The sequence below is a fragment of the Pinus tabuliformis genome, chromosome 3_1 (genome assembly GCF_031772625.1).
Source record: "Pinus tabuliformis cultivar Carrire ecotype Pingquan chromosome 3_1, CPIR1, whole genome shotgun sequence".
NCBI classification, from domain to species: domain Eukaryota; kingdom Viridiplantae; phylum Streptophyta; class Pinopsida; order Pinales; family Pinaceae; genus Pinus; species Pinus tabuliformis.
Window position 1 is genome coordinate 389,685,481 of NC_142301.1, and position 24,419 is coordinate 389,709,899.

At 38.7% G+C, this 24,419-nt stretch overlaps 1 pseudogene; it reads right to left on the reverse strand.

Annotated features, from left to right (window-relative positions):
* Positions 1–238: 238 nt before the first annotated feature.
* LOC149187358 (CBL-interacting protein kinase 32 pseudogene) lies at positions 239–23,502 on the reverse strand (annotated as a pseudogene).
* Between the last annotated feature and the right edge of the window lie 917 nt (positions 23,503–24,419).

Sequence of the window (24,419 nt, forward strand, 5' to 3'; positions counted from 1 at the left end):
AAAATTTAGTGCTCATATAATTTTTTCCAAGATGGTAAGTAAGGAGTGAAATTTCTAAATGCTTAAGATACATAAAGCTATTATACATGCTATAATTGGTCTCAACTTAATATTTTTTAATATTTTTATTTTTTATTCCAAAAATGTTGAATCATCTCCATAGTTGACATTATCATCTTCAATCTTATTAGTTCTTATAAATTTTATTTTGGTTGTACATTGAGACCTCAAAATTTATCTAATGAGACTCCTCCGATGTAGAATGCACATTAGTTTTGGCTGGAAATCTCCTTCGAGTTCCACCTATAGCACAGACCAATAAATAACTAATAATAAAATAATGTATTTTTGTCTAAGATATTTATATTATTTCATATTAAAATATTAATTTATTCAAACTAATATTGTTATTTTGGAGCCTTAGCAAAAAAAAATTCCGAGATCTGTTTTTAAAGCACTTTGCTATTAAAATTCATATTATTTAGTTTTTGAATTATTATATAAATATTAAATTTGAAAATTAGTTTAAATTTATTTTAATTTAAGATTTATTAATGAGATTATCTTCTTTTATTTCAAAAGAAGTTTGCCAACTTAATTTCTGTTGGCCTTCATAAATCCAAAATTACCATGAATTTAAGTTAATATTTTAATTTGTTAATGTGATAAATTTGTTGTGTTATATTTAATGATTGTTTAAATAAGTGAATTTCCACAATTTAAATTGTCACCTTATAAATATTAATATTATTGAATTCATTTTCTAGTTTTATTTTTGATTTTATATAGTTTGAATAGATTAATATTGATTATGAAGTGATGTTTTAATAACTTTGAGGAATAAGGTACTCAAATATTTACTAGATACTATACATTTACTTATTCATAGCTTTCACATGGAGAGAGAAAAATGGTCATTGTTAATTCCCCATCTCATATTTAATGGTAAATTTCTTAATCCATTGATTGGAGGGGAAAGTATTATAATGGTCACCTTTGACCACCCTCACATAAGAACTTATTTTTTCATTGTTAGTTAGATATGCTCCAATTTTACAGGGGTATATCTAGCTATTCTTTTATGTTTTTTGTATTAAAATTAAAAATTACTGCCTCTATAATTTTTTCCGTAAGAGGCTAAGTAAGGAGAGAAATTTCTAAATGCTTAAGATACATAAAGCTATTATACATGCTATAATTGGTCTTAATTTAATATTTTTACTTTTTTACTCCAAAAATGGTGAATCATCCCCATGCTTGACATCATCATCTTGAATACTATTAGTTCTTATAAATTTTATTTTGGTTGTACATTTTTCTTAGGATCCTCATTTGAGACCTCAAAATTCCTCTAATGAGACTCCTCGGGTGTAGAATGCACATTAGTTTTGGATAGAAATCTCCTTCGAGCTCCACCTGTAGCACAGACCAATCAATCACATGATTAGGTTTTGGTACATATCTTCAAGTAAAGAATTAGGGAAAAAATGATGAGCTCTATTTGAAGGAGGTAAAGCCACCCTATACACCACTGGTCCAATCCTCTCAAGGATTTCAAATGGCCCAAAATACCGTAGTGCCAACTTGGAACATGTCACAATACTTTTATTTCAAAAGAAAAGAAATTTGCCATTCAAGAGACTTAATTTCTCTTGGCCTTCATAAATCCAAAATTACCATGAATTTAAGTTAATATTTTAACTTGTTAATGTGATAAATTTGTTGTGTTATATTTAATGACTGTTTAAATACGCGAATTTCCACAATTTAAATTGTCACCTTATAAATATCAATATTATTGAATTCATTTTCTAGTTTTATTTTTCATAATTCATTTTCTAGTTTTATTTCTGACTTTATATAGTTTGAATAGATTAATATTGATTATGAAGTGATGTTTTAATAACTTTGAGGAATAAGGTACTCAAATATTTACCAGATAGTATACATTTACTTATTCATAGCTTTCACATGGAGAGAGGAAGATGGTCATTGTTAATTCCCCAACCCATATTTAATGGTAAATTCCTTAATCCATTGATTAGAGGGAAAAGTGTTATAATGGTCACCTTTGACCACCCTCACATAAGAAACTTATTTTTTCATTGTTAGTTAGATATGCCCCAATTTTACAGGGATATATCTAGCTATTATTTTGTGTTTTTTGTATTAAATATTAAAAATTAGTGCTTATATAATTTTTTCCCAAGATGCTAAGTAAGGAAAGAAATTTCTAAATGCTTAAGATACATAAAGCTATTATACATGGTATAGTTGGTCTTAATTTAATATTTTTACTCCACCTTCTCTTTGGTGTAACATTTAGCTTTGTCTGGAAGTTATCCCTCCAACCCAATCTGCAAAAGGTCTTGTTGCCCTTGTCTTGTAGTTCTAGACCTCTTCTACAAAACTGTATCTTCTATCAACTCTGCTGGTGCCAAATCCTCCATAGAATGTAGGACCTATTCCTCTTCCTGAACTAGCATGGAAGGCTCATAGAGTTTCAAATTCTCTACATTTATAATTGAGTAAATGCGCATATATGGCAGTAAATTGAGTTGATAGGCATTATCACCCACATTTTCCACTATCTTAAAGGGACATACCTTAGAGCCTTGATTTTCTTACCAGGCCGCTACAACATATCCTTATTTAACTATAGCCAAACTATGTCTCCCACCTTGAATGAATTATCTGTTATGCGTTGATCATACCTGGACTTATACTTCACATGCAACTTCTACAGTGTTTCCTGTACCTATAGATGGATCTGCCCAATCTTCACTATACAATTTTCAGCCCTCAAAGCATCTCATGTAGGGTCTTCCTTTACTCCTCCTTGCTACCCATATGCATTATCCAAAGGTGAAGGTGGAAAATATCCAAAACAAGTTTCAACTCGGGACTTTCCTATAGAAGTGTGGACCGCTCTATTATAAGTATGTTGAATATATACCATATTTTCATCCCATGCCTTTGGATGCTTCTAGTTGTCACCCCTCAAACGTTGCACCAAAGTCATATTGACTACTTTTGTCTGCTCATCTCTCTATGGATGGAATGTTGTAGATCTCTTCAACTTCGTGTCCAAATTCTCCCACAATGTAGTCCAAAATGCACTGCGAAATCTTGTATCCATGTCTGAAATGGTGCTCCTTGGAATCCCAAAATGTATCCATACCTGTCCAAAGAACAATTTTTATACTTCTTTTTCGTTGATGTTCTTTTTACAGGTCATCAAAACACACATCTTGTTGAACCTATCAACTACCACGAACAAGTAGTCATGTCCCTTCTTGGTTATCGGTAAACCTCCCACAAATTCCATGGAAATTCTTTCCCAAGGATGACTAGGTATAGGTAAGGATGATACAAGCCCTGTTTCATGTTGCTAGGCTTGTTGGTACAACAAATAATGTATCCTCTTATGAACCTAGCTACCTGCTCTTGCATCTTGGGCCAATACACATACCTCTGCAAGTTAGCTATGGTCTTCCCTACGCCAAAGTTCCCTGTAACCTTGGATGTGTGAGCCTCTCTAATTAGCTGCAAATGGTCAACTTTAGGAACACATAGCTTATCCAGCCTGTAGAGTAACCCATCCTAGAGATGGCAGTAAATGGTGTTGTCGCCATCGTGCACACGAATCTGACTCTGCAACTGCTAATACACCTCCTTGAAGTCCTCATATTTTGAGTATGCATCTTTGTATGCATCATGGGTGAATGGATCCATGTGCATAAGAATCCCCAAAATTGTAATATTTGATGTGGGTGGCCTTGAAAGAATATCAACCAACTTGTTTATGTTTCCATTCTTATAATTGATCACCAAATGAAATTGCTGTAGAAGCCCCATCCACTTGTAATGCCTGGTCTGTTGTAGCTTATTTTGTGCCTACAACAACTGTAACAGCTGGTGATCCGTGTGGATTATTGTCTCCTTTCCCATCAGATAGTGCTTCCACTTCTTCACAGTTTTCACCATGGCATAGAGCTCCTTATCATAGGTAGGGTAGTTAAGAACTACCCCATGAAATAATTCATAATGGTAGAGGTCCTGCTACGACTGAAAACAAGGCTATGGATTTCCTCAGGTATTTTGCTACTCCAATGAAACTCTGAACCTTAGAAACATTATTAGGCACTGACCATTTCATGATAGTCTCCATATTGGAAGGATCTAGCATCAAATCTCCTCCACCAATCACATATCCCAAATACACCAAGGACTGTTGTGAAAACTCGCACTTCTTGAGATTTGCTAGCAGCTAGTGCTTCTTCAATGTTTCCAGCACCCGCGTCAAATGTGAAATATGCTCCTCCCAAGTAGCACTATATACCAGTATATCATCCAAATAGAAAATAAGAAATGAATCTATAAAAGGTTGTAGTACATCGTTCATTAATATCATAAATGTAGCTAGAGCATTACATATGCCAAATGGAATAATTAACTGCTCATATAAACCTTGCCTGGTTTTGAAGGCGACCTTCCATGTATCTTCTTCTTTGACTCGAATGTGGTGGTATCCAGACTTCAAGTCCAACTTGGTGAAATAAATTGCTTGTTGCAACTAATCTAGAAAATCTTCTATCTTGGGAAAGCGATATCTATTCGTAAGCATGATTTTATTCAATGCCCTGTAATCTATACACATCCACCAAGTCCCATCCTTATTTGGCACAATGATGATTGGTGACCCAAATGGTGATGTACTCGGTCGAATGACACCATGTTCCAATAGTTGTTGCAACTTTTTCTTCACCTCACTTGCTTATATAACAGACCGCCTGTACAACCCAATATTTTGCAATGGGGAGTTTGGCAATAGTTGGATCTCATGCTCCACTTCTCTCTTAGGGCATAGCCCTTTAGGATCTCGGAACACATTATTGTATGCCTATAAAAACTCCAATTGTTTTTTTTGTTTCTTAGTACACCCCTGTAGGGATTCCTTGCCTCTAATTAACTCCTCTACAAACTGATTTTCTCTTAAGAACAATAAAACATACTTCTTGCTGGAACTGATCAATTTCTTAGCTTGGTTGGCACTTACTAGTGAAATTTTTGACTTGCCTTTGTGCGTGTTGATGATGAATGATTTTCCATCCTTGATGAGATGGTATTGGTTAACTCTCCACATGAATATTGCATCACGCATGCACATGTATGGTCTCCCAAACACGACTCCACATACATCAAGGGGAACCACATCTAGATTTACTTCATCAATAAAATCAGCAGTGATAGAAAATCTAATTTTACATTGTTTTGTTATGTTTAGCTCTACATCCTTATGTACCCATCCCAATGGGTATGGGTTTGGATGATCACAAACTTCCAACCCCAACTTATTGACTACATCTGCTACAATGAGATTTGCCTATGATCCTGAGTCAAACAGAGCATCAATTTTTGTCTTCTTAACCTGTATTTTTATATGGAAGAGTTTGGTCATTTCTTTCTCTTCCTATTACTGAAGGCTACTCAGATTAACCTCATTCTGCACTGATGTATAGGTGATCTCCTCATCCGCGTCTGAGCTACTTTCAACTTCATTTCTCAAATTAGTGACCATGAGATTCTTATTATTATTATCTTCCTTCTTGTTCTTCACATTTAGCTATGGATGCAACTTCCTACACCTCTCCTCGCTATGGCCCTCAATGTTGTAGTGGTTTCAGTGGTTTCTAGGATCTTTTCACTAGTGTGTTTTGGCTACCGTCCTTTTATCTTTTCTTGCTTTTTTCTTCTTCTTCCCCTACTTATAAACATCATGTTGCTCCTTTTTCTTTGGTCCGCTAGATTGCACTCTTTTCAAGCGTATGGTCTCTAGGTATTGTGCCTGTACATAAGTCTCATCCACTATTTTGGGCTTTAACAACATCACTTGCTCACACAGATGGTAGTGCAGACCCCTCAAATACTTGAGGAGTATATCTAGGTTCTTTAGAGAGATACCCAACATTATAGCCATCTTTCTAAATTCTGTGGTGTACTCCTGAACGCTTTGGCTTGACTTTTTCCTGAAGTAATGCCACTAGATCCACTGGTCTTCCGCGTACCCAATGGGATAAAATTGTGACTTAATGATGGTTTTGAAATCCTCCCACTTAGTCATTGGATTTTTTCCTCCAGCCTCAAGGTTTTCGTGTGGCTCTCCCACCAAGTCAGTGCATGTCCCTCCAATTTCAGTTGCGTGAATTGTTGGAAATAATACTGAGAGGGGGGGGGGGGGGGTGAATCAGTATTATCATAAAAACTTTTTCATTTTATGCTCAGAAACATATACGCTACTTCAGTTAAGTGAAACAGCGTGTACACGCTACTGTGTCTAAAGAAACCAGCGTATAACAAGAAAACTTATGATTCAGTAGCTTATCTTCAGTGAATGCATCAGGACATTATTAACCATGATAGTAAAACAGGTGCAGTATAACAGAAGAGATCATCACACAGAAAACACACACATGAACACCATGATATAAGGTGGAAACCCAATGTGGGTGAAAACCACCTGCTGCAAGTCGTCTCTATCTTTCTTTAATATGAAACTTCAGTTTACAATCTTTTGTACTGGTGCAGCCTTATACCAGTATGCAGGCTACAACCTGCTGAAGGCTTCAACCTTCTCTCGTTCTCCAAACTTCCTTGGAAGGGATCTCCAACACCCTTCGCTCTTGTACTAGCTAAGATACTAGTACGTAGGTGCTGGCCTACAATCTTCTTTCCTTCAGGTACCACTTTTCATACATTTTTAGACTGGATATTCCTGAAGCACAACATTACAATCTGAAGACCATAATTCATTCAACTTTCATAACAGATCATTGAAGCACAAAACAACCAATACTAGCATCATCAATCTTTGAGTCACTGAACCACTGAAACCCTGTCAACACCAATCACCAGAACACAGAGCAGACTACAGAACTCTGCAATAGCAGTCAGAGCCAACTGCAACCCCAAAAATCAGACTTCAAAAGATATACGCTACTTCAATGAGAGAAACCCGCGTATACACGCTCTTTTACCGAAGACAACCTGCGTACATATCTAAAAATAAATTCTCTTAACTTGCAGCTGTACCAGACATCAGTTAGACCCAGAACATAACATTGCGTCAGTATGCAGATCTAGAAATAGGCATAATCAACCATATCATAATAGTTCATTTCAAACCATTAGATCCCGATCTGTCCTTAGATCTAGTCTTCCATCAACCGGTGTGATCTCTCCTTAGCTTAGATAAAGCAACCCAGAACCTGCATACCAGATCTCTTTCTTTTTAGATATTCAAGACTTTTTAATTGTGTTGTGCCTAATGATCTTCTTCTCCTTATATAGCCTTAGGCCTTGCTCAATACCAAGAGCCAAAACCATAGAAATCCAATACCATCAGATTCAAAACGAGGGATCAACACGTCCGTCGAGACACCATGGTCCAAAACCATAGGCACAACTTCCAAGGAATAACCGCCATGGACCAAAGATAATTTTTCCACATACACGCTCTTTTACTGAAGCCAACCTGCGTGTACACGTGACTTGGTATATAGTGAACCAACGTGTATATATTTTCTCTTCATACTTGTAGTCTGATCATCAATTCCTTGCTGCTATCCTTCTGCACTTTGATTTGTCATCAGTGTGATTTGCCATCAAGGCCAACACTTGTCTCATATTGCCAACAATCTCCCCCTTTGGACTTGATGGCAACCCCAAGATCCTTAGAACCATTCTCCCCCTTTGTCATCAAGGGCAAAGGGTTGTGCTCCCCCTGAGTACATGCTGATATCTCTGCTTGGTTGTGCTGAAACATGCTCCCCCTGACTGTAGGCAATATCTGCAAAAGATGTTCTTCAAAAGAACCAAGACCTTCCTATCACCAAAAGACTCAATACATACATCCATACTCCAAGAGGGGATACATCAGAAAGTTACATATAACAACCAATTATATTACATCATTCATCCCAGGCATAGTGGGGAAACCAACATAGGCCGTTACATGACCTTGACACCATAAAAGAGATAAAAGAGATACATGACATAGAGACAACAAATCTAGACCAAGACTTATGAAAGTCACAAGCAACATCTGATAAACATCTTTTAGATCAGCGACCAAGATTTCCTTCTGAGCTCCTTCTCAATCAACAACAGTTGTGCACTAGAACCAAAAGCATCTAAATGCCAACAATGCTTTATGAGACTTTAAGCTGTTCCCCCTGAACCTGTGCCTGCTGCACCCCCTGAAACTGTGCCTGAAGAATTTTGGCATACCCATCTCAGACCTTCTCCAACCAGAGTCTACCCTTGCTGTTCAGAACTCCATATACGCGACTTCTCCTCCATAAAACAACATATGTACGCTGATATGCTTTCTACAACACGCGCACGTCATACACGCGACTTTCCCAGCATAAATCTGTGTATATACGCGGCTAACCCTTACGTAACTTGCGTATACCAACTTTTTTGTAGAACAGACAAGCTTCAACAGAAGGATGAAGCATCAACTACTCCCAGCTTTTGTCTGAGATATTCAAAAGTTTCCCTGGGCAGTGGTTTTGTGAGAATATCAGCAACTTGTTCCTTAGAAGGAACATACTCCAACTTGACCTTCTGCTCAAGCACTTGTTCCCGAAGAAAATGGTACTTGATTGGTATGTGCTTGGTCTTTGAGTGCATGATTGGATTCTTTGAAATGCTGATTGCACTTGTATTATCACATAAGATAGAGACCGGTGAAGTGCAAGTGATTTGAAAATCCTGCAAGGTCTGCATCATCCAAAGAAGTTGTGTGCAACATGATGCCGCAGCCACATATTCTGCTTCAGCTGTAGATAAGGAAATCGAACTCTGTTTCTTGCTGAACCAAGATACTAATCTGGAGCCCATAAAGAATGCACCACCACTTGTGCTCTTCCTGTCATCCACGCTTCCGGCCCAATCTGGATCTGTATAAGCATGAAGTGTGAGATCTGTATCTCTAGGATATCATAATCCATAATTTTGTGTCCCTTGAAGATATTTGAAAATTCTCTTCACTGCCTGAAGATGAGTCTCCTTTGGATTTGCCTGAAATCTCCCAACTATTCCGACTGCATGCATGATGTCTGGTCGGGTACCTGTCAAATAAAGCAAACTCCCAATCATGGATCTATAAGTTGGTTGATGAACTGCTGCTGATTCATCATTTGCACTGAGGCTGCATCCTGTAACCATGGGTGTACATACTGGCTTTGAATCTTCCATGCCATACTTCTTCAAGATCTGCTTGAGGTACTTGGTTTGAGACAAGAAGATGCCTCCTTCATTTTGTTGGATTTGCAATCCAAGAAAGTATGTCAATTCTCCAAGTAGTGACATTTCGAATTCTTTCTGCATAACCAAGGCAAAGTTTTGACTCATAGTCTCTTCATTGCTGCCAAAGATAATATCATCTACATAAACAACAAGTATTAGCAATTTGTTATTTTCAACTTTTATATAGAGATTGCTATCTACTGATCCTTTTGAAAAGCCTTGTTGGTGAAGATATTTGTCCAATCGATAGTACCAAGCCCTTGGAGCTTGTTTGAGACCATAGAGAGCCTTTTTCAATCTGCATACAAGGTTTGGATCATTCCCAAGAATGAAACCATCTGGCTGCTCAATATATACTTCTTCTTCTAAGTCTCCATTCAGAAAGGCTGATTTCACGTCCATTTGAAATACCTTGAAGTTTTGAAAGCTTGAGAGAGCAAGGAACATTCGGATGGCCTCAAGTCTTGCAACAGGAGAAAAGGTCTCTTCAAAATCTATTCCTTCTTGCTGCGCATACCCTTTACAAACAAGTATGGCCTTGTTTCTAATTACTTCTCCATTTTCATTCAATTTATTTTTGAAGACCCATTTTGTCCCTATGACATTTTTATCTTTTGGTCTAGGAACCAATTCCCAGAAGTTGTTCTTTTCGATCTGCTCAAGTTCCTCATCCATTGCTTTGACCCAGCATTCATCTTTGCATGCCTCTTTCACATTTTTTGGTTCAGTGGAAGAGAGTAATGCCAAATAACTTGAAGCTTCTGCAATTCTTCTTCTTGTTTGTACTCCTGCTTCTTTCTGACCCACAATCTGAGATTCTGGATGATTCTTTTGAACATATCTGGATGGAGTCTTCTCTTCTATTCTTTCCTGCTCCTCTGGTTATTCTTGAGGTTCTTCTTCTTCTTGAGGTTCTTCTTCTTCATCATTCTGCCTTTGAGGGTAGCCTTCATCTTCTTCAATGTCTTCATGATGAACTTGCCTAGGAATATATCCCTTCTCATCAACCACTACATCAATGCTTTCAACAATTCTGCCAAGTCTTTTATTGTAGCACTTGTATGCTTTGCTATGTGGAGAATAACCAATAAGAATGCCTTCATCTGCTCTTGGTTCAAGTTTGCCAAGTTGCTCATCAGTATTCTTAATATAACATTTTCTCCCAAATATTTTGAAGTGCTTCACCGAAGGAGTCTCACCACTCCAGAGCTCATGAGGTGTTTGAGTGTTGTTTACTCAGACATTTGTTTTGTTAAGAATAATAACCGCAGCATGTGCAGCTTCACCCCAGAAAGTTGCGGGAGTACTTGATTCGTCAAGCATAGCATGAGCCATTTGTTGGATTGTTTTGTTCATTCTTTCCACCACCCCATTTTGTTGAGGAGTTCTAGCTGTAGAGAATTCTCTTCTTATCCCATGTTCTTCACAGAAATCGAAAAATTCGTTTGAGGTAAACTCCCCACCTCTGTCAGATCTGAGGCACTTAATTTTGTGTCCTGATTCATTTTCAACCAAGGCTTTGAAGGATTTGAATTTTTCGAATGCTTCATCTTTGTGCTTCATAAGCCCTAACCAGACAAACCTGGAGAAATCGTCAATGAATAATATCAAATATTCTTCTCCTCGAGGTGTCCTTTTCCTAAATGGACCGCATACATCTGTATGGACTAGCTCAAGAGGTATGCTGGCTGATCCTTCCTTCTCTGGAAAGTTAGTTCTGGTTTGCTTCCCAAACTGACAAGATTTGCATATAGTGTTGTCTGGAATTTTGATATCTAGAAGACCACGAACTGCCTGATATTTGCATGCTTTCCTTATTTGTGAAAAGCTTAGATGCTCCAACCTCCGATGCCACAGCCAGTGTTCATCATCCTTGCTCAAATAGCATTGTTGTGGTCCTTCTTCAAATATGTATAGATTATTTGGAGTCCTTCTTCCTTTGATCACTGTTTTACCTGTATCAAGATCACGAACATGTTGAGGGCCCCGAAATCGGGTCAACAACAAGGGGGATACCCACCCGGTCGGGAACCTGGTTGGCGGCTCCATGCCCGTTTGGTGTAGCGGGTCCGACTGGGGATGACGGGACCAGCTTCCCGTTCTAAGGGGTGTGTGTGTGTAGAAAATGATAGTAGAAAATCTGTAATTATTCCTTAACTAATCTAATTCTAAATTCTGAAATGACTTTATACTACTTTAATCTAACAAAAACAATACATATAATCTACACTAACTCGGGACAGAATTTTTCCATTATGCAATCTAGAAAGATTTCACAGAATAACTAGTAATGAAGATTATTCAACTATTATGAGAATATAAATCAATTAAGATGAACCATCTTGCATAAGAAGTTAAGCAAAACGGTTGTGAACAACATATTGCATAATCAGCTATTCATGTATTAAGCACAAATCAATGACTCCACCGTACAAAAGTGCCAAATGGTAGTCCACTCATTCATACGTTAACATATAAATAACATCAGTTGTATATTACTCTAAGAATGCAAGCAGAAACTAGTCAAGAGATAAAAGTACCATTTATGATTGATTTTAAACTTACAGACTTTAAGCAATAATGATCTATTTCTACTTGCTTCTAATGCCTACTAAGAGTACAAAAGTGCAACATCAGTAGCAGGTATTAAAATGCAAACATAAATAAATCTTGATCACTCGATTCTTCAAAAACCCCCTCTGAGGATGCAAAAGTGCATGTTCTGAGGACAAGTTTTTTGACAAAATTTCAGACCCTTCTCCAATGCAACGAGAAGGGTTAAATACTAGTAACCGACTAATTTTACGTTACACAAATTCAGGGAACGACTTCAAATGACCGCCCTCTTACTAAAAACAAATTTATTTCTAAAAACTGAATCTAATTTCTAACCGTTTCTGTATCTGCTCCTTAGTGCTGTAAGCAATGCGCTATTCGCCCTGAAAGAGTCGGCTGGTTGTCCTTTCCTTTTGTTCGAGCTTGAAAATTAGAAACAACAAGCGCTGGCACCTCTTTCTGTTAGATTAGAAGATATTTTCGAAAACCTTTCTCTAGCTGGGTGTATTCGCTGTGCGCACACTTAGTACAACCCAGTTTCTTTTCGAACTGATTTTGCTGTTGCTATTTCACTTTCCGGTCGTGTGAATGACTCAATGAGTTAGAAGTCGCGCTGTATGGACAATCCCCTGTTTCAAGAACTGTTTCCGTTCTTTGTTCCAGGCTTTTCTGGAGCGTCTTTCTTCTCTTGCGCTTCTTTCTCTGCTTTACCAAGTCTGAGCTTCAATATCTTTTGTAAACACGCTGCTTTTGTGCGCCTTTGACTCTGAGTCTTGGACAGTCTATTTTCATCAGTGCCTATTGGGCGATACTCTGGAATCCGTGGTTCTGCTGCATGCGGCATCCAATTGCGGAGGCATCTTCTCTCTGTTGTCTTATTGGCGCTCTTCCTTTCTCCTTAGATGTTTCCTGCATATAGATTTATATCAGTTGCATGTCTTGCAGTTTACGCAAAGAAGAAGGGAAATGATGAAAAGATTGACATGAAAGCATTAAATTCTAATGAATGCGAAATTAATGACATTCATCATAACTTGACCCTTCGATAAATGCGATGCAATGATTTCTGGATATTCGAGCATGCGGTCATTAATTTCCCTTAAGGCGCGCTTTCAAATTTGGATCTACCGTGTATGTCGGAGAATTCTTGCGATGAGTTTTTTCTGCGATTGGTATCACAGTATCGATGGCTGCGACGTTATTAAGTGTTATCGTAGATCGCAGATATCGCAGGTCGCAGATCGCAGATATCGCAGATCGCATATCGCTAATATCACAGATCGCAGCTTTGCATGGTCGCAGATCGCAGATCACAACATCGCAAGGTTTTCACTTTGTCATTTTGTGCTGTTCGTGTGGCATTGCGACGTGCGACGTCGCATATCGGCCGTCGGCGTTTCTTTAGGTTCTCCTTTTTCAAATGCTCTTAATGCGCGCGATGCGATGGGTTCTCGTGTCGCTCCTTTTTAGTGTATTTATGCGCTTTGGGCAAGCGCTCCTTTTTCCGTTGCGACGCGATATAGCTTTTAGGGAGCTGATACAAAAGAATTTTTTAAACAAGAATATTTTTTGGATTTTTGGCTAAGGGTCCCCCTTTGCTTGATGTTATTACTAATATCAAACGAAGAGGGGGGTTGTTGGTGACCACAACAATGGCGATTCACTGTGAAGAACCAGTTATCTCTGCATTTCTATTGACCGTTCACTTCCGAAACAACAAAATTCTTATATGTCTAAATTTTGTTATGAACAGATAGAGTAGACTACCCCTCACCTTGTCAACGATACTTTGTCTCAACCTTTTTATATCTCAATTGCTTGCTTCCTCAGGCTTTTTCTTGCATTCGCACCAGACATTACTTGGTCTTGATTAAAGATAAAATAAGGTCTTCTCTGCGTACTGGCTTTAAAGTATACTCATTTGTCGTAGGTAGAGCCTCTGCTGCCCGCAAGCGTCCATAGCCTTGACAGGGTTACCATGTTATCCAACAATGATCCTTTTTCCTGCTTGAGGTTACTCGCAACATTCCAGAGAAAAATCCTTTTTGACACACTTTTCCTTTTTTAATTCTCTAAAGAACAATGTCTTGGTTTGGTGGCCAAATTATGACACAGTCATTCACTTGATTTACACTTTTGCTAAACAAGCCGGCTCGTGATGAGACCTCTTGTCTTTTGATTGCAACAATCTTAAGTCGTTGCCCTGTTTTGATAGACAGTATTGGCAAAGTCAGCAAGTTATAATATCTGTGATCATGATAAGCCGGCTCATGATGAGACCTCTTATTCTTTGAGATATAGTGTTTTGCTTGGATTATTTCTCTGAATGTTGCAATTCCCTTTTAGCAGGGAGGAAGTCATTGTTTTTCCTTAAGAAAGCTCTGGACGACAATAATAGAGTTTTTTGAAAACAACAGCTTTGCAGAGAGTACTTATTTTATTATTGATGATACCTTTCATGGTGCTGATACAAAACAATTTTTTTCACCAAAGGTTGCCTTCGTCAAAGTTCTTTGAGGTTGAAACTAATATCGTAATCAAGGTGAAGTTAACTCTATTTGTTAATAATAAAATTCAGATTTTTCAAAAATTTTGCTATTTGTACAAGCGAAATCAAAATCTAATAGAGAATTGGCGTGCTCTTTTCATGAATCCCTTTCATATGATCATCTACAATGGGTTTTATTCATCAAAAAGAGAAAAACAAAACAAAATGAAATATAAAAACTAAATCTATCCTACAAAAATTAGAAAAATTTCTTTTCTATGGAAAATATAATTTAAGAATCAATCCATTGACAGGTAAAGAATCTCTCCTACCTGCCAGATCCTGCAACATGAATGTGGATGGGCCTACGACTTCTACAATCTAAAAAGGGCCAAGCCACAGCTTCTGGAATTTCGTATGTTTGCCCTTTTCTTCATGTGCCTTATCCCATTTCAAAACTAAATCACCCATCTGAAAGTTTTTTCTGGTTATGATGCTTGAGTCAAAAGAAGATTTTATTAGCGCTTGGTGATGTGCATGGGTTTTCCTAGCTTGTTCTCTTTGTTCTTCTAGTTTGATTATTTCCATTTGTCTTAATTGTAATGAGGAAGTAGGTACTTCATCAATGTACTGCACTAAAGACAAAGAGGGAACGACTAAGTGAGTCGGAAGAACCACTTCCCGCCCGTAAACTAAATTAAAGGGAGAAGTGCCGATCGAAGCTTTCTTTGTGATTCTATCAGCCCATAAAGCATTTACCAGCGCTTTGTGCCAATTCTTTTGGTTTTGGTCGACTGTTCTTTTGATAATTCTGATTAGGTTCTTGTTTGTTGATTCAGCCAATCCATTACCTTGAGGATAGTAGTTGGCAGAATATTTCAGTTTGAACCCTCTTTTGAGTGCAAACTCAGTCATAGCATTTCCAAAAAAATATGAAGCGTTATCAAACATTAAGGCCGTTGGCAATCCAAACCTAGTTATGATAAATTGGTCTATGAATTCAATAATGTTTTCAGAATGAACTGTCTTGAGAGGAACTGCTTCTACCCATTTGGTAAAATAATCAGTTGCCGTAAGGATATACTTATGCTGCTTAGAAGAGTGAGGAACGATCTCACCTATTATGTCCAAGCCCCATTGACTGAATGGTTGGTCGATGTTGACTGGCTGTAGCGGCATGGACGCTTTCCTTTGTTTTCCTGCAGCAGTCTGGCAGACTTGGCATTTCCTTACGTGATTGTATGAGTCTTTGAACAGCGTGGGCCAATAATATCCTGCACGCAAGATTTTGTGTGCAGTCGCATCTCCGGCATAGTGTCCACCTGCTGGTCCATCATGAAGTTCCTGCAAAACCTTTTCGGCTTCAGTTTTCTCAAGACACCTAAGAAGTACAGAATCGTAATTCCTTTTAAACAGGACATCATTTATGAGCTGGTATTGTTTAGCTTTTAATCTCAGAGCTCTTTTCTTGGTATGATCCAGGCGTGATGGAGCATACCCGTTCTTAAGAAAATAAATGGTGTCAGCATATAATGATTCTGTGTCGTTTAGGCTTACCTCGTACGCGTGTACCTCTTCAGACGAGTTCTCGGGGATTTGCGATGCTCCAGCTAACATCTTGCAGAAGCCTTGGCCTCTTACGATCTGTGCTGGTTTGATCTCAAGGTTGTATTCTTGTAAGGCGGTGATCCAATTCGCTCTCTTCTCGCCCACATCCTTCTATATCAGGAGGTTTCTTACCGCTGGAAACGGTACTATGACTTTGGTATGGGTGTTTAGCAAGAAAGGTCTGAAATATTTGATTGCTTTGAAAATGGCATATGCCTGTTTCTCGACGTCAGAATAATTGAGTTCATCACCTTGTAAGTTCGAGCTAAAGAATGCGATTGGGGCCTCTACCTTTTCGTGATTTGCTTGAGTTAAAATCGCAGCATAAGATTTTTCTGAGGCAAACGTGTATAAGATGAAAGGTTCTGAAAAATTTTGAGTAGCCAAAGATGGAGCGTTGATGATGGCTTGTTTGATTAAGTTGAATGCTTCGTGCTCGTCTACACCCCATTTGAAATTTGAATTCTTTTTTATCATATTTTGTAAGGGGGAAATAATACGTGAAAAATCCGGGACAAATATTTTGACAAAATTGATCTGTCCAAGGAAGGATTGCATGGCTTTCTTGTTATGAGGTATGGATATTTCGGAAATTTCCTTCATTCTGTCGGGTTCTATGTGAATAGCAGATTTCGATACTATGAATCCGAGCAATTTCCCTTCGCTTAATGCAAAGAAAGATTTCTTTGGATTGAGCGAAATCCCATACCTCAAGCATCTTTGAAATATTTGCTTCAAATCTTGGAGATGGTTGTTTCGTTTTCTGGAGTACACTGTTATATCATCCAGATAAATCACTACTGATTTATTGACCAATCCTTTAAACGCGATGTCCATGGCTCTCTGAAAGGTAGCTCCGGCGTTGATCAGACCAAATGGCATCTTCCGATATGCATAAGTGCCCCATTTGGTTCGGAACGTAGTCTTTAACTGATCATCGGGATGCACCAGTACTTGATTGTATCCTGAAAATCCATCCAGGAATGACATTAATTCTGAGCCTGCTACTGCCTGTAAAATTTGCTCCATAGGAGGGAGGGGAAAGTTATCTTTCTGACAGGCTTTGTTGAGATTTCGGAAGTCGATACAGATTCTAATGTCTCCGTTTTTCTTCCTAACGGGCACCATATTGGATACCCATTTGGAATGCCTAACGGGGAAGATTATTCTGGCTCCCAACAACTTATTAAGCTCAGTTTTTATCTGGTTTTCTAGGTTAGGGTGTATTTTTCTGAGCTTCTGCTGGACAGGTTTCTCGTTGTCAGTCATAGGGATAACATGCTGAATGATGGAAGTGTTGTAAGTCTTCAGCTCATCGTAGTTCCAGGCAAAAACGTTTTTGTACTGTCTCAGAAGGCGGATATATGCTGATTTTTCTTCAGGGGCTAGGCCCTGGCCTAGATTAACGTTTTGCGGCTTTTCGTCGGTTCCTAGGTTGACTGATTCATAGTTCAGAGTTGAACTATAAAGCTTGACATTAGCCGACCTTTTGAACCGACTTTTCAAGTCATATAAGTCTTCTAATTTGACCACCGATTTGGGTATAGCATTATCAGTGCTACTTTGTTGTATTTGGTGATCATGACAGTCTTCGTCAATTATCTGGTTTGTGTAGGATCCTTCAGAGGTGAGGAAACTTACGATGTCTGGGTCGTCGTTGAACACTCTCCAGTTGGTGATATTGTCAGGAATGGAAGGTTTAAAAATTAATTCTATTGAAAACCTATCAGGACTAAAATCTTCAGAAGGGATAAGTCTAGAGGCTACGTTAGCTAACAGGTCTATGCTCGCGTTTTGAATTCTTGGAATTGACGAGATGTTGAATGCTATGAAATGTGAAGTGAGATCTTGCACTAACGATTGATAATGCTTTAAATGACTAGACAGGCAATGTATGGTGTTACGTACCTGTTTTACGACGATCTCAGAATCTCCAAAGACTTGAAGATACTTAACATTCAATCCGATTGCTTTGTATAGGGCTTGAACCAAGGCTTCGTACTCTGCTGTGTTGTTCGTGCAATCGAACTCAAGTCTGCATGTGAGCATAATCTTGTTCCCGTCTGGGTTGATCAGAACGCATCCTGCTCCTGCCCCCTCGTTGGATTTAGATCCGTCAAAATATAATTTCCAAAATAAAGACGTATTTACGCAATTATCTAAAAAACTAAAACATTTTGAGTCATCAGTTTGGGAGAAATTTTCAACTTGGGATAAAACTGAATTCTCTAAGTATGGCGAAATATGAGCGCTGAAATTGCCTAGGAAAGAATCTATTGCGTAATTGCCTACAATGTTGCTATTGTATGTGATGGCTTCATTTTCTCCTTCTAGTTCTGTCACTATGTATTTTTGGTGCAACTCTCGTTCAACCTTTATCTGATTTGGTTTACCATTGTATGGTAACCACATGTGCGACCAGTCGGTTGAGAAATATCCGTGGAGTTTCTCCGACCAATCCCTGCTAAGAATCAAGCCGTAGAACTCAGGGATATAGGCTACCAGAATGTCGATAACCTGACACACTTTTGGGTTAGACGACAATCTTATGGTCACCTGATTAAGTTCACCAATCACTTCGACCTGGGATCGATCAAGTTGAACTATACGTACTGCAGATTTTTGAGGTTGCACATTCAATTTGGCACATATTGACCTGGGTAAAATATTCGTTGAAGCACCAGAATCGACCAAGCAATTGTGCACGTTTTTGTTGAAGATTTCATATGTGAGAAGAAAAGGAGGAGTATGAGACCTTGATCTTCCTCCAATCAAGGCGATGTCATTTGGATCAATTTTATTTATCGTATTGGTTGGAGGTCTTCCCAGATTGTGGGAAGCCACAGCTGTAGGTAAAGATGTAGTAGGTACAGCATGTAATTCTTTCATCATGATTTTCTGCTGGTGTTTCAGTTTACTCAATTCATACAGAGTGATATTAGCCCTAGTCTTCTTCATGTCATCAATGATGTTATAATCCATTTCATCCGACACTATTAGTGTTCTTGATGGAGGTGCTTGTTCAGATTGGATTGGGCTAAACTGGTTCGCTTTAGCAGTTTTCTTTTTGGTTACGACCCTTTCTTTTGTTGCAGGGCTTGCGCCCTTTTGTTTTGGGGTAGTTTGGGGAGGATCAAGCTGATTTTTGCTTCTCGTGCTAACAGGAAATGCTTCTTGATCCTCTTCCTGTGGGAGGATGAAATCCCACATTCCTTGAAGTTCTACAACTTCTTCCTCGTCGGTCTGCCCTTCAGTGGTATTCTCTTCTTCTTCGTCTTCTTCAGACTCAACGTTTGAGACGACGCTGGGTGGTTTTATGTCCATGGGAGGATTTCTTTTAAAAGTCCTAAAGGGCTTTTTCGAAGAAGTCTCTGCTACTTGTTTCTTGATATCGACCATCTCATTGGACATGGCTTTCAACACTTTTTGTAACCCTTCCAAATCGAAAGGATCTTTCGTTTGCTTCTTATTGGTGTCTTCTTTGAAAGAGATCTTCTTTGATTTGCGTTCTTCTATAACAGATCTCTTTTCTAGGGCTACCACGCGTCTTTCCACTACTAACGCTTCTGTCAAGTTGTCAACTAATGTGGTCTTATTTGCCCTATCTACGAAGATAGCCAAGTTTGGAGGTAAAGCCATGATGTACCATTCACATCTTACTTCCTCGCTGGGTTGTGAAGCAGCGGGGATTTTGTTGAGGATCTTATTGAACCGTAAGTTAAAGTCTTTAATGGGTTCTCTAGCCTCAGCCTTAAGATTAGATAGGTCATTAATCAATGTCGCCGTAGATCGGTCATCACCAAACTTAGTGAGGAACTGACTTTGAAAAATGTCCCAGCTTGTGATGGATCCAGAAGGTAATGAAAAGTACCATGACCCGGCCGTTCCTTGCATTCTATAAGGGAAGAGCCGGACAACAGCGTCTTCGTTAGTAACTCCGTTGAGATTAACAGAAAGCATGAAATTATTGATATGTTCTTCGGCTAGCATACCTGCTTCTGGGTTGAATTTAGGTAGCCACTTCTCTGGATGGGCCGGTATAGGGCTCAGGGGTGGAGGCATTAAAACCGCCCCAGGATTGTTCCATGGAGACTGGGCCATCGTGGAGCTGCTAGCTAATGGAAGTGCAGAAACTGACCCCTGATGCTGAGAAGGTGAAGAAATCAAGATCTTTGATGTTCGAAGAGGAAGGTTTGTGGAAGACGTGTGAGTGAGTTGGAATGGAAAAGTGGGGGGTTGACTTCACGCTGAGGGAGTTGATATGGACGAAGTGGATGAGAGAGTCTCTTCGTCAGACTCTTGAGGTGTTTTCCTTGCTCTTTTTCTGGTAGGAAGAGGGAGTTCACTTGGTTGTATGCCAAATTTTTCACTCTTTAATCTGGTAAGGGGGTGAGCAGGGTTGTACTGCGAAGTCACGCTGCTTTTAGATTTATCAGACTTCTGGTTAAAAATGGAGAATCCCTGGAGTTTACGAATCAAAGTTTGAATTTCAGGGGTTCAATAATAGATTGGTCTGATATATTCGAATATGTAGCAGTGGTGGATACTCGAGCGACTTCAAATTCTGGGTTTAACCGTGTTGGAGAAGTCAGGGAGTTGATGAGGGTGTATTACTCTCAGAATGGTATTTGGATATTGCTTTAGGTGCCATTCATAGTTCGTGCCCTCCTTCTAGCACCAAATATGTTGAGGGCCCCGAAATCGGGTCAACAACAAGGGCGATACCCACCCGGTCGGGAACCTGGTTGGCGGCTCCGTGCCCGTTTGGTGTAGCAAGTCTGACTGGGGATGACGAGACCAGCTTCCCGTTCTAAGGGGTGTGTGTGTGTGTAGAAAATGGTGATGCGTGTGTGTAGAAAATGATAGTAGAAAATCTGTAATTATTCCTTAACTAATCTAATTCTAAATTCTGAAATGACTTTATACTACTTTAATCTAACAAAAACAATACATCTAATCTACACTAACCTGGGACAGAATTTTTCCATTATGCAATCTAGAAAGATTTCACAGAATAACTGGTAATGAAGATTATTCAGCTATTATGAGAATATAAATCAATTAAGATGAACCATCTTGCGTAAGAAGTTAAGCAAAACAGTTGTGAACAGCATATTTCATAATCAGCTATTCATGTTGTTATCACAAAATCACAACCGAGGGCTGCAATCAAGCATGATTTCGTGTAACTATTTCAACCAATCTTTAGACCAAAGATTAGCCTCTTTGATCAGAGAGGGCTCTCTCACAATTCTTGATAAAATACTTCAAACACTAGATGGCTAACTCTTTATTCACTTATGAAAGCATAACTGGTTGGAAACACATCAAACTGGCTCTCATTGGGCTATGGAGTCTATAATATCAAGTAAACAAGGAAAACACAGTGACCTCATGGAAATCAAGGCTCTTAGCATTACATGTCAAACATATTCCACCAACACATAGCTTGCTGTATACACAGGAAGTCAGAGCATATAATTATGAATTCTGAGTGATTGCATACAACAAAACCATAAAATAACATAAAGTATAACACATCATCACTACATTTGACCATGACAATCCTTCGAGAATCTTGAGAAGAGAATAACTCTGTTTTACTATTACTGTCAAAAAGGTCTTACAATGGCCCAAAACAACACTGTTTTTCTATAAAGTATCCAACCCTTTTTACATCTAACCTTGGCCCATATATAGGCAAGCAAACTAAAACACCTCGAGCTTCCTCCTCCAGCATGAGGGGAGCCTGAAGGTGGCTATTAACTATTCCTACATGCTACTAACTAATGCATTAATTACAAACATGCTGAACTATAATTACACACAATCCTAATCAAACTAAAATACTAATTTCATTCTCCTCGTATACTTGATACTTTCTTGAATGCTTTGGCAGCTGTCCTCCTTCAATTAATCTGATATGGCTGAGTTACGGATGCAATGAATGCTGACTTGGGATGCTTGAAAGCGCTGATGGCTCATTTAATGACCAGAAAGTGTGCTCCTATTATAATGGTCTATGTCTCCCAACCTTCTCCGAAAGTGTAGCAACATGTTCCCAAATCATTTAACAACCCCAGGCATGAAGTACTACCATGTTTTTGAATGTACTGTAGGTGGCATAGACAGATGTCTCTCTTTCACAACTCCTGCTCACAGTATTACACTAGCTGCTCTGTGCTTTTTAAAATCATCACCTACAGCAGTTTCGTAGCGCGCTACGAAACTGCTGTGTGATTTAAAAACACAGTCCCCCTCACTGGTTTTCTGCTAACACTGTGCTACATTTATTAATGATCTTCCTCATTCCAACAAATGAACAACAATTTGCAAATAATCCTGTTTAGCTGCCAGGCTTCAATGTCAATAGCTTTTCCTAAAAACAAACTCAAACAGCATGCCCGGATTCCTCTGCTTTCTGGAGATACTTTTAGGCCTGCCGAAAGGTTCTTGTAAAACTTGTGAAATTCCAAGGTATCACCTCCAGCCTTGCGGACTTCAACCATAAAAAGAGAAGGAGCTACTTCAAATACCTCTGTAGCTACATTCAAATGACCCTTTCTTCCAGTCTTTGAACCTTGCATCTTCATCTTGTAATTTCTCTTTTACACATTGAATCCAAGAGGCTTTGCAGCTTCCTCAATTTTTGATACTATCTCGTTTGCAGGGCGTTTAGATGCAAACCTCGTTTCTCACTTAACCATACCCATGTCCATTTCAAAGAGATTGCCAAGATTGAGACCCTGGAACATGGAGATAAGTTCAAATGCATTCATCACCTCTGGTTTTGTTTCCCTTTTTTTTTTTGTAACAAGATGTTCTTCTGAACCATTGAAAACAGCATCAACATCATCCAGATTTACATCTTCTTCTTCATTAAACTTGGGTGGCTTATAACCTTTCTTGAACCATTCATTGTCTAAAATCTCAGGTACTGTAATTCGTGTCTTAGGGTTTGGGTCCAAAATCCTTGTAATTAATTTCTTTGCACCAGAAGAAAACCATGAAGGGCACGTAAAATCTGCTTTATATATCTTTTTATACAATGTCATAAGGTTTGGATCATCAAAAGGCAAGTAACCTGCTATTAAAACAAATAGGATGACACCACATGACCACAAGTCTGCAGTTGCCCCATCGTAACCTTTATCATTGATGACCTCAGGAGCAACATAATTGGGTGTTCCACAAGTAGTGTGAAGCAAACCGTCATCCCTGACTTGTTGAGACAGTGCACTTAGGCCAAAATCTGATACTTTAAGATTTCCATATGTATCCAGAAGCAAATTTTCTGGCTTCAAGTCCCTATAGTAGACACCCCTACTATGGCAGTAATCAACAGCATTAATAAGCTGCTAGAAGTATCTCCTTGCTTCATCTTCCTTCAACCTTACATGGTTAACTATTTTGTCAAAGAGCTCGCCTCCAGATATAAACTCAAGTATAATGTAAATTCTTGTCTTACTGGCCATAACCTCATACAGCTGGACAACATTTGGATGCTTAATCAACTTCATGGTTGATATTTCCCGTTTTATGATAGTTAACCCGTTGAATAGTATTGTCTTCATCCCAATAATAAGAATTAGATTCCTGTATTCCCCATCTTTATATTGTGAGTCATCATCTGCTTGCCCATCCATCATCCTTCAGGTATAAGAAATCCAGCTTGCAGACACTCTGTTCAAACAACCACATGACAATCAACTTTCATACACAACAACACATTAATTCATCAGGCGCTCTCGACCTCCCTCATTCACCGGTACCATGATATGCTCCATTCAATGCATATAACAACCACAGGTCCACAACGATTATACCAACAACCGACAGTAAACACAAAGTAATCAAATCGACCTCAATCCGTCAACAACTCTCTGGTATTCAACTGACATTTAGGGAATCGACCACCTATTATGTGGAGCGGTTTATTACAGGCTACCCAAATTGCTATGCTTCTGACTTTTGTATTACATATTTAGCATATTGATTTAACCTTTTTGCTACAGGTGCACAAAGAAATCAATAGTCCAATCTATAAATCCTCCATGCTATTATGTCCTCGAGCGCGGGTTCCAGCAACTGCTTCACTTGAAACAAGGTTGTCATTCCTATAAAATAGTTTCTCTGGCGTGCTTCCAATAAAAGCCGATAATTTGGGAAGCTGAAAACAGAATTGATACGCATTTTGATCATTTTCCTGGAAACATAATTGCCAGATGTCTCATTATAACAACAGTGACTATTGATCACCACTGCCACCTGTTTGCGTAGAAAAAGAGGTCTTATGAAGCTAGGCCACGATGATAATGAGCTACGTTTGTTTCATCAAACACTTGCGCCCATACATTAAGCTATTCCATGAATTTTCCACGGGACCAAAAGACGTGTCTCTTCATAGACTCTAATAATCCCGAAGACAAATCTTCCAAAATTGATTCAACCT